This window comes from Nothoprocta perdicaria, unplaced genomic scaffold (genome assembly GCF_003342845.1).
Source record: "Nothoprocta perdicaria isolate Ctin4 unplaced genomic scaffold, notPer1 scaffold_115, whole genome shotgun sequence".
In the NCBI taxonomy this organism is placed as follows: domain Eukaryota; kingdom Metazoa; phylum Chordata; class Aves; order Tinamiformes; family Tinamidae; genus Nothoprocta; species Nothoprocta perdicaria.
The window spans coordinates 796,739-805,735 of NW_020454261.1; the positions used below are offsets into that span (position 1 = coordinate 796,739).

Genomic DNA, 8,997 nt, shown 5'->3' on the forward strand with positions numbered 1-8,997 from the left:
TTCTCCAGCAGRAGGGACAGTATATGGTTTGTGTAGTGATACATCAATGATACGGCATGGCGATTCCTTCAGAGCTGCCTTAATCCTTATGATTTATGTGTTTTTAATAACACTTAAGTTTAGTTTCTCTTTGCAACTTCATGTGTTACCTTACTGTGTAGATGCTGTCACATATGCGCTCTCTAGGCCTTCTTTTTACTCCTTTATTAGCACGTTCTGATAATTTTTTTCTGCCTTGTTTTCTTCACAGATCTATCTGGAAAGTATGAACCATGAGAACAGCTTACTCACTATTAGATAAGTATTATGGATGACTCACATTAGAGCACTGAGCGACGTGCAGCTGACAGGAATATACTGTTTTATAATAGCTGTAACACTATGCTGAGAGCCAGGAGTCTTTATCTCCCCTATTAACTTGCTCTGATTCTCTGGCACCTTCTGCTCCTTAGTTCAGCCCTCTAAATARTTCATAGAAGAGTTTATGCCCCCCTCAAGAGGGATACAGAGTATGGGGCAGCCCATCAACATTAGTAGATGGTATCTTCAAATGGAAGATAGTGGTAAAAGGCTGCAATATTGTAGCCATTCTTCAGGACAACATGCAATTTTTCTATTTTCGACTTTTCTTTTTTATGCAGTTAGTAGCTTTCCTTGTTTTGTTGTGTTTTTGTTTTCTTTCCAGAACCATTACTCCTCTTTTCCAGCGTGACAATCCAAAAGGTCCAGAAACAGGTAAGATAGATGCTGTTTAAGCATGTTAAATTTGATTCACTAAGGGCAAAATACTGGCTGCTGTGGAGTCAGTGTGAAAAAAAAAAGAAAAAAAAAAAAATTGACTCAACTACAGTGAGAATTGTACCTAACATGCTCGAACCCATTAAACTGTCTGGAATAAATATGTTGGAGGCAGAGTGCGCAGACTATCTGGAACCGTACGTCTGAATGCGCCTCCGCTTCCAAAAACACCAGCGTTCTTTGAAGCTTCGCTCCAAATGAAACGAGATTAGACCTACGATATTTAAAGTTTGTATTTCGTTTATGAAAACACCAGTGAAATACTGAGTTTTATTATCCTTGCTTTTCTGAAATAGAAGTATTCATTCACACAAGCGTAGTGCTGGAATATGCACAAGCCAGGAAACCTCAATGCAGACAAGAATGAGTGAAGTCAGTGTCACCCTCCGGCAGAAATTATAGCCTGTCCTCCGTATGCACCCGGTACTGTAGCTAGCTGCCTGTGCCAAGAGCTTTTACACTTCTCTCTAATCCATTTTGTGCAGTGTTTTGTACAGTGAGGCTTTCCAGAATGGCATTATCACTGTATGGACAGCAGGTGAGGAGACTGAAGAAGCAAAAAAATGGGGGAAAATGCATTCCTGGGTGAGATTCACATGGAGCTGTAAAGGGATGGGATGTGTATGAGATGGCAAGAATTGTTGGGTATGGGGGGTTAACTTGGCTGGTTGCAACATGCAGTTGAAAGGCTACTGTGGGGGTAGGTGGAAAATAGGAATCGAAAAGAGACATTATGAAGGGTGATGTGCCAGGGATGTGGCTCTGACTGATGGCTCCATACGAGGTGACACCGGGGCCAGCTGAGCTGTCCTTGCAGGACCACACACTTGCATTTCAGCCTCTTCATTTCACACTGCAGCTGAACTGCTGAAGATGCTTGGTTTCCATGAAGATGCAGGATTGTGAACCTGGGTAGCTGCGACACAAACAACACCCAGCCTTTCGCCAACTCTGCTGTGGGTCAGGAGCTTCCAGCAGGGCAGTGCTAATACAGTAAGTGCTGCTGTCATTTTTCTCAGTGAACATAAACCAAAGCCCCAGTGCCTTAATAGGGAAGAGGAGTCTGGCAGAAATATCCATGCTTGTATCCTAATTGCATGCTTTGGGTCTCTGCATTTTGATACTTTCCTGTACTCACTACAAGAACTGAGGTGAGRTCCAGTTTGCAATATGTTTTACGCTGAGATACGTATGAAGGTTGGCATCTCTGGAGTGATATTGTAAAGGTTTTTGTGTTACTGTGGAATAAAAGGCTGTGTCATGCTTATGCTGCAAAAGTCAGTTGTKCTGCAGCTTCCTTAGGGAACAACAGTTGCAGCAAAAGCACCTGTGTGACTGCTTAAAGCATCGTCTTTGTTAGGTCCGTTGCCAGTAAAACAGAGAATGCCTTAAAAGCCTTCTCCTTTAGCCCTGTATATCAGATATTCATGTGACGTGAAGTGATCTCACAACTAAGTTGTTTTAAGTGGTGTTCTGTTGCTCTGTAGGGAAGGAGTGGGAGTTTGGCTCTCAGAGAATCCTTGCTCATAAAGCATTAACCGGTGAATGCGAGGTAGATGAATTAGGAATTTGGCTATGCCCTTCAAAAAAAGAAAATAAAACAGCACTTTGAAGAGCTGATGAATGCCCTTGATGACTGCCAAGTGGAAATAGGGGGCTAGAGAAACGAAAGCCTCGTCCCCACCCCTTTGCCCTTGTATGTCCAGCTCAACAGGCAGGTTCTGGTGCTTCCCCGTGAGCTGCCTTAACCATACATATTCAAATAGACTGCTCARGCGTGTCGCCTTGCTGTGGCATGTAGCAGGGGCTTTCCAACCTCGAGGCCATTATTAGTAAGTCACTTACTTTTTACGTGTGCCTTTTGGTTAAAGCTGTGAACTGCGAGTGAGTGCTAAAAACTGCTTCTCAGTCTTGTAAATAATAAACTTGCAAAAAGTTTCCGAGAAGCATAATGACTTCCCTAAATATATTATATTTTATGTCTTTAGATACTCAGATGTGCGGAGAATTTTCTGATCCCAGCAGAGGWTATGCAGTCTTGCTGTCATTTGGGAAGCTCAAGCAGGTAGCAGATAAGGATAAGGAGATGGCTTTTGGGCTTTGTTTCTTTTTGAAAAAAGTAGATTTTTGGAAGTGTGTTTCTGTGGTTTTGGTGGCTAGGTAGAGTGGACCACCAGAATAGTTGGAGTGATTGCATAGTAGACTTAAAGATCCTGCCAGCTGTGTGACTAGATGTGGGATTATATATCCCAGAGCACTCAAAGTCCACATGGGTTTTTAAATCACACAGGTCATTTCACAAAAGATAATTACATTCCTGAGTTACTCAATAATGCCTACMAATGTTACTCCAAACAGCTTATGAAGCGCTTGAAGTCTCTAGCTTTTGCCAGAGGAAAATGCACTACTAAGAACAAATTAGCTGTCAGTGCGGCATTTTCTTGCTTGGAATCTCAGGGTGTTTGCCCAGCTAAGCTCATATACTTATTGTGAAGGTACCACTGAACATACAGGCTACATATGTGTTTGCACTTTAACCGCTGCCTTTAGGACAGCTCCGTGTGTCCCCCATCTCCAGACACAGGAGAGCTGGGCTGGGAAGCAGTGAAACCGAAATGCAAGTGTATCCTATTCTGCTTCCACTTGCTGYGGAGATGGGGAATCAACCTCTGCAACCTGCCAAGGTGGGGATGGTGACACTGCAGAGGGGCGGTGACACCACAGAGGACTGCAGTGGATGCAGGGGTATTTCTCCAGGCACTGGATGGAGATCCTGGRTTGGAGAAGAGAGGATGGTTGTGGATGGAGGCTGGCAGCAATCCAGGCAGCGCAATGCTCCCCCAAGCTCCTGGTGTTGCTCTAGTGCTCATCCATGCTTCTGAGGAAAGTGGTGGTAGAGATGATTGTTAAGACAGCAGTGCAAGGAAAGTACATTCTTGCGTCTCCACAAGGAGGCTCAGATGCTATCTGGGAGCTGTTGAGAAGTTCTGGTATCAGGCAAGCATTTTACAAAAGCTGAACATGTGAGTTCCTAGTTGCTTTCCTCTTCACTACGTGGTGAAGAGGCACCAGAGGAAAACAGCTGGCATTTCTGCTTTGCCCAGAGATGATGATATCAGGCTTTACGAGCGGATTTCCCTTCTGAAGGTGTCTGTTTCCATCTGACTAGTCAGTGAGCCTAGGTGGGATATGCCTCATGGCACCCGCAGCATGTAGGTGTCTGCCCAGGTGCTATTTGGCTGCTGTTGTAGTCAGAGGAGATCTAGCTGGTGTTGTCGAGGCGGTTAAGGTGAGACTGAGCCGATGAACAATGATAAATTGTACCCTCAGCTTCATGGGTCATGTTAATAAACTCTACACCAGACATCAACAGAACCTAAGCTGACTTGTTGAGTTGAAGACGCCAATGCTGCAAACASCTTCCTTTAATYGTATGTGCCATGCCTTAGCCATCCRGCTCAGATATATATATTTTAGATGGCTGTAAAGTGTTCCAGCATAGTCTTCAGGACACGTCATGAGGATCATCTGGTCATGGAGGTGACTTCTCATGAGGAATATTGTTTGAGRCCTCAAGGGTTAGGGAGGAAGGCTGCAGGTAGGTGCTTTCCTCTTTCCCTAAGATTAAATTAGTTGCTTTACATCTTGCCTCAATTGTTCCATAATTTAAGATTTGTCATTTTGTCTGTTTTAATGATTTTTAGTACCTAAGCCGTGTAGAAAAGGTCCCTAGGTTTTGTATCATGTCTTCACAAATTGTACTGTGCAAGTGTCACAAAATACTTGGATGAAATCGCAGTGGTCTACCACAAACAGGCTAATCAGTGGCCACTTAAGTTGCAAAGCAGAGCTCAGTAAATCTAAAGTATTTAAGTGGTGTCAGTTTTATGTAATGGGTTTACAGGGAAATCATGCAATTGATGGGAAGTCAGCAGAGAAATTATTCATCACTTACTGTGATCAAAGGAAAGTGACAGGCTCAAAGCGTGCTCCGAACTCTCACCCCAGCACACATCATCATCTAAGTATTAGATCATCTATTAAGAAAACATAGTCCCTTTTGCTCCTTTTCATGATCGGTCAGAGTTTTGCTCTGCAACCATCAGTGTGGCACAGAAATGCCTGTTGTGTCAAATCAATCACCGTGGCAAGYGCCTTAGTCGACTTCAGGAGACTCAACGCAATGCACGAGCACATTCAGGGAGCACTGTGGAGTTTMTCCTGCACTGATTGATGGAGAGCATTTTCACCTAGGGCAAGAGCATAACCACTTCAGCTCRTGCTTCCCCATCTGACATGAGACCTAGACCAGGGCAGGATCTCAGAGGGTAAATCACCAGGAGACAATCAAGGGCCCTCATAAGCTGGTGATGAAATTCTTGATGCCTTCTGGAGGAGCTGGTATTTGTTCAGTGAGAAGTGTTTGCTGTGGGTTCCGATGAAAYGTATATGCAAGACTGCAAGAGAGACCTCCATTTTGCTAGTGAAAATTTAACAACTGCAACTGCATGCTCCTGCAGCATGAGTGAAGGCAACACTGCAGTACCCCTGACGACGCTGTCAGGTCCTGCCCTGCATAAGGGTACGGGGAGGACTTCCAGCCTGTGCATATGCTCAGCCAAGCCCTCTCGCAGCTTTCTTGCCCTTGAGCTCCCAGTCCCTCAAGGGTAAATACAGAGCAATCACGGGAAGGCAGTGGGGAATCAGCAGACTCCAAGGCCACCAGCTCACGTCCATACTCAGAGCATGGTTGGGACAGTGGCTGGAGAAGTGTCCTGCCTGAAGCCACCATCTCCCTTTGGCAAGTCAGGATCACGGGCAGGACTGGCATGTCCTCACGTTGGGCAATTGTTCGGTGAGCGGTGGTAGAGAGCAGGATGGTCTCCATTGCCCCTGGTCACCAATGCAGGGTTCAAGCRGGGCACCGCTCAGAGGCTGCGCGGGTTGGAGCCCAGCGTGTGCATCGTATCACAAGAGGGACATGTGGGGGCAGCCGCCTCCGCTGCTTCCGTGGCCCATTCAAGTTTTGCAGAGGTTTCTCCGTCCTCTTTGTCCACAATTTGCATTTTGCTGTGCTGTAGTTTCCCTATGGGGGGAGAAGCAGTGCCCAGCTACAGGATTGGTTTTTTACATTCACGTCACTGTAAGTCACATCAGTTCAGTCATCCTCTTTTGAGAAGGCCTGTTTACTTGCTGAGTGCATGCCATCATTTTTATGCTGATTATTCTATATATTGACAGATTGTGGTGTGACAGAATTGAGAGGATGTCACAGGGTACCAGTCAATGCTGCTGACTCAGAGAGGCAGAGGACTCCTTTCCTTATTCTGCGGTTGTCTGTATTGATTTCTTCACACTGGAAAGGCTGATGGTCACGGAGGGAGGAGGCCCCTGGGGTCATGGGTGATCAGAAGGGAGGGAAATAAATAGATAAAGCATTCCAGGATTATCTTAGGGAGCCAGGTCTGGTAGTAGAAGAGATGAGGGAAGGTTTCATCCTGGCCCTTCCCTCTCCTTTCTACCCCCACTATTTCCACCCTGCACATACCAGCCTATCCTGGGAGGTGTTTGCAGGGGCTGGTCTGTGTAGCATTTGAGTGAGGATGCCAGTGGGCTTGGAGCTGCTGCTATTAAAGCTGTGTAGGGTGTATTTTTGCATTCCTGATAATGTGCTGTCAAAGCTTGCTTCATGCCAGGAATACCAATGAGGAAAGGGAGCGGGGCTTGCTGGGCTGAAAGAAGAATCACGGGGTGCGTTTGGCACGCGGAGCAGAGGAGGGACAAGGTGRGCAACGGGGGAGGTGGGCTGAGAGCGGCCCTGAGAGCAGGACTTGGAGCTGCCAGGCAGCCTCCGCAAGCGAGCGCGCACACAGGGCTCTGACACCACAACACAGGGTCCCCTGGAGCTGCTTGGGGACTGGAAAGGGAAGGACATCTCGTTAATTACTTGTCCAGTTACCCTCATGGTGTGGAAAGCCACAGAAGTCTCCTTGTGACCTTCCTATATTTCAAGAGCACACTGAAGGTGGTTTATTGTGGGTGAGGATTGACTGCTTTTTTAAGCAAGGGAGAGCAAGAACAGTGTCTGATTGCTTTGTGTTTTAACCCTTTCATCTGCTTCTGCCAATGATTGCTGCATGTAGCAGGCTTGCCTCTCTGTGTGCTCACTAGCACATGTGTGAGTACATGTAAAAATGCACAAGCCATATATTATCCACCAGATATGAAAGTCTGTATGCTGAGAACTCTAGAGAGTTGTGTAGCACTTCTTTTGAGAAGACTTTCTTCCCCAGAAACCCAAGTTCAAAGTGCCACCAAGCAACTGTACAACTGTATTATGCCAGCCTGGTTGTACTATGCACATTCAGTGCAGATGGGAAGAGCTGAAGATCTGCTGTTACTCTGATGGGAGGTGTTGAATGGCCAAATAAAGCTTTATTTTCCATTTTRCTTTTCCGCTGCCATGAAGCACTCATGAATGAACAAAAAGGTGCTGCCGTTCAAACATCTTTTGGAATTGGGCGATCCTTACCACTCTGTGCTGTTTTGAAACAGCYGCATGGTGTGCTGGGTGGATACTCCACCACACAGTGCTTTACCACAAGCATTTATATGTTCTACARTGTTCCTTGCAGTGTATTGTCAGCTGCATGTCTGAAGCAAGTGAGATCTGGAGGGCATGAGATGCTGTCCAATACAATCCCTTGATTACTTTCTTGCTAACTCCAAAGTGCCAAGGTTTGGGGACCCAGTGTTTTCTGCCAGCTCCTGTGAGTAAGGGCATCTCAACTCCCTCAGTGCATAGTGATTGCAATGGGAAACCTATTCCAGTTCAGTCTGGCAGGCACGCARCTTTGAGTGCCTTTGCATGAGTGAAGAAACAGCCCCTGGCATAATTGCCATACTGCTGTGGGGATGCTGTAAAAGGAGAAAATGAAGGAAGTTGGGCAATTAATTCAGACTTTTATTTTCCTGGACTGACTGCTGCTTCTGGAAGTCAACAACCATGACAGCATTGGAGAACTGGGATGATGTRCACTTGGGTGAATGATCCTCCTCTGGTGCAGTTTTGACAGTGAGATCTGGCCATGCTCCCTTCTGGATCCCATCATCCTTTGTCCCTTTTCACCTAGTTGCTGATGCTGCAGGTGTAGAGGAGGTGGCTTTGCCACCTGGGCAGATTCTAGGGAGGCAGCACAGTTCCCCAGCACAAAGGGAACTCTCCCAGGCTACTGCTGAGGTTGAGCAGTTACAATGATAAAGACTGGCCTCAATATTGCAAGAAGGCTGTAGAGATAGTGTGGACAAGGCGATCACAGCAGCATCATATCCTATCACCCAGCACAGGTTGTCTTAAGCAGGCAACAGCCCAAGTCARTGAGTCCCTGCAATGCCTGTGTCATGCGGATACAGATTCACCAGGCTGGCCATTCTGCAGTGGACATAGGCAGAGATACTTCTGATATCCCCACACTGCTTTCTCCCACACTCTGAGCTCTGAGGACAGCATGCCATGCACAGACTACGGTCCAGATTTGATCTGGCCTCGCACTTTCAAAGGGGTGGGTTGAAACCTGAAAGAAAGGATTGGTGTGCTGGCTGCAGTGGAATATCACCAAAGACCTAAGAATGGTGTGACTCAAAGAGCCAGAGGAAATTTCAGATATGTTCAGTCCAGAAGCAGTGCCAAACGTGTGGATAAGTTGAAACACAGAGTATTTTCAACCTGATGCTCCTTGCGCTATGAGGAGTTGAACCTGAAGAGTTCAGCTTTCCTCTAAACCACAGATGTCATTTCTAGTGCTGTAACTCAGGAGACACCTAGGGCTGGCTGAGGTCTGCAGGGTAATTGGACTCAGAGAGGAGTTCACCCACTACAGCTGCACCAGACAGTGCACGTTGATTTCACAGCCAGATGGTGTAGTCARGTCATGCAACCGCTCTCTCAGAGACAAGAGAAACAATAAATCAGTAAATGACCTAGGGTTTCCTACAAGAATTGGAGAATTGTCACCTTGGGACCCCAGTAAATCTGTATTTGCTGGTCAAAGATGGATCTCCAATGTCAGTCTGGGCAAGAGTCTGGAGATTGCTCAGTTGTACCTTAAAGCCTTCAGTGCTAATTTCTTCCTCTTTCCCCCCACAATCTTACTCCTTTTTTTTTTTTTTTTTTTTTTTTTTTGAAGGCATTCTAGATCA

The 8,997-nt window shown here is 46.1% G+C and overlaps 1 long non-coding RNA gene across 1 annotated transcript in view; it reads left to right on the forward strand.

Annotated features, from left to right (window-relative positions):
* The first annotated feature begins 1,559 nt into the window (after positions 1-1,559).
* LOC112959416 overlaps positions 1,560-8,997 on the forward strand; it is a 20,512-nt gene continuing 13,074 nt past the window's right edge. The window contains exon 1 of the long non-coding RNA XR_003251611.1: positions 1,560-1,791. This is a non-coding gene — a long non-coding RNA (uncharacterized LOC112959416). The remainder of the gene's footprint in view (positions 1,792-8,997) is intronic.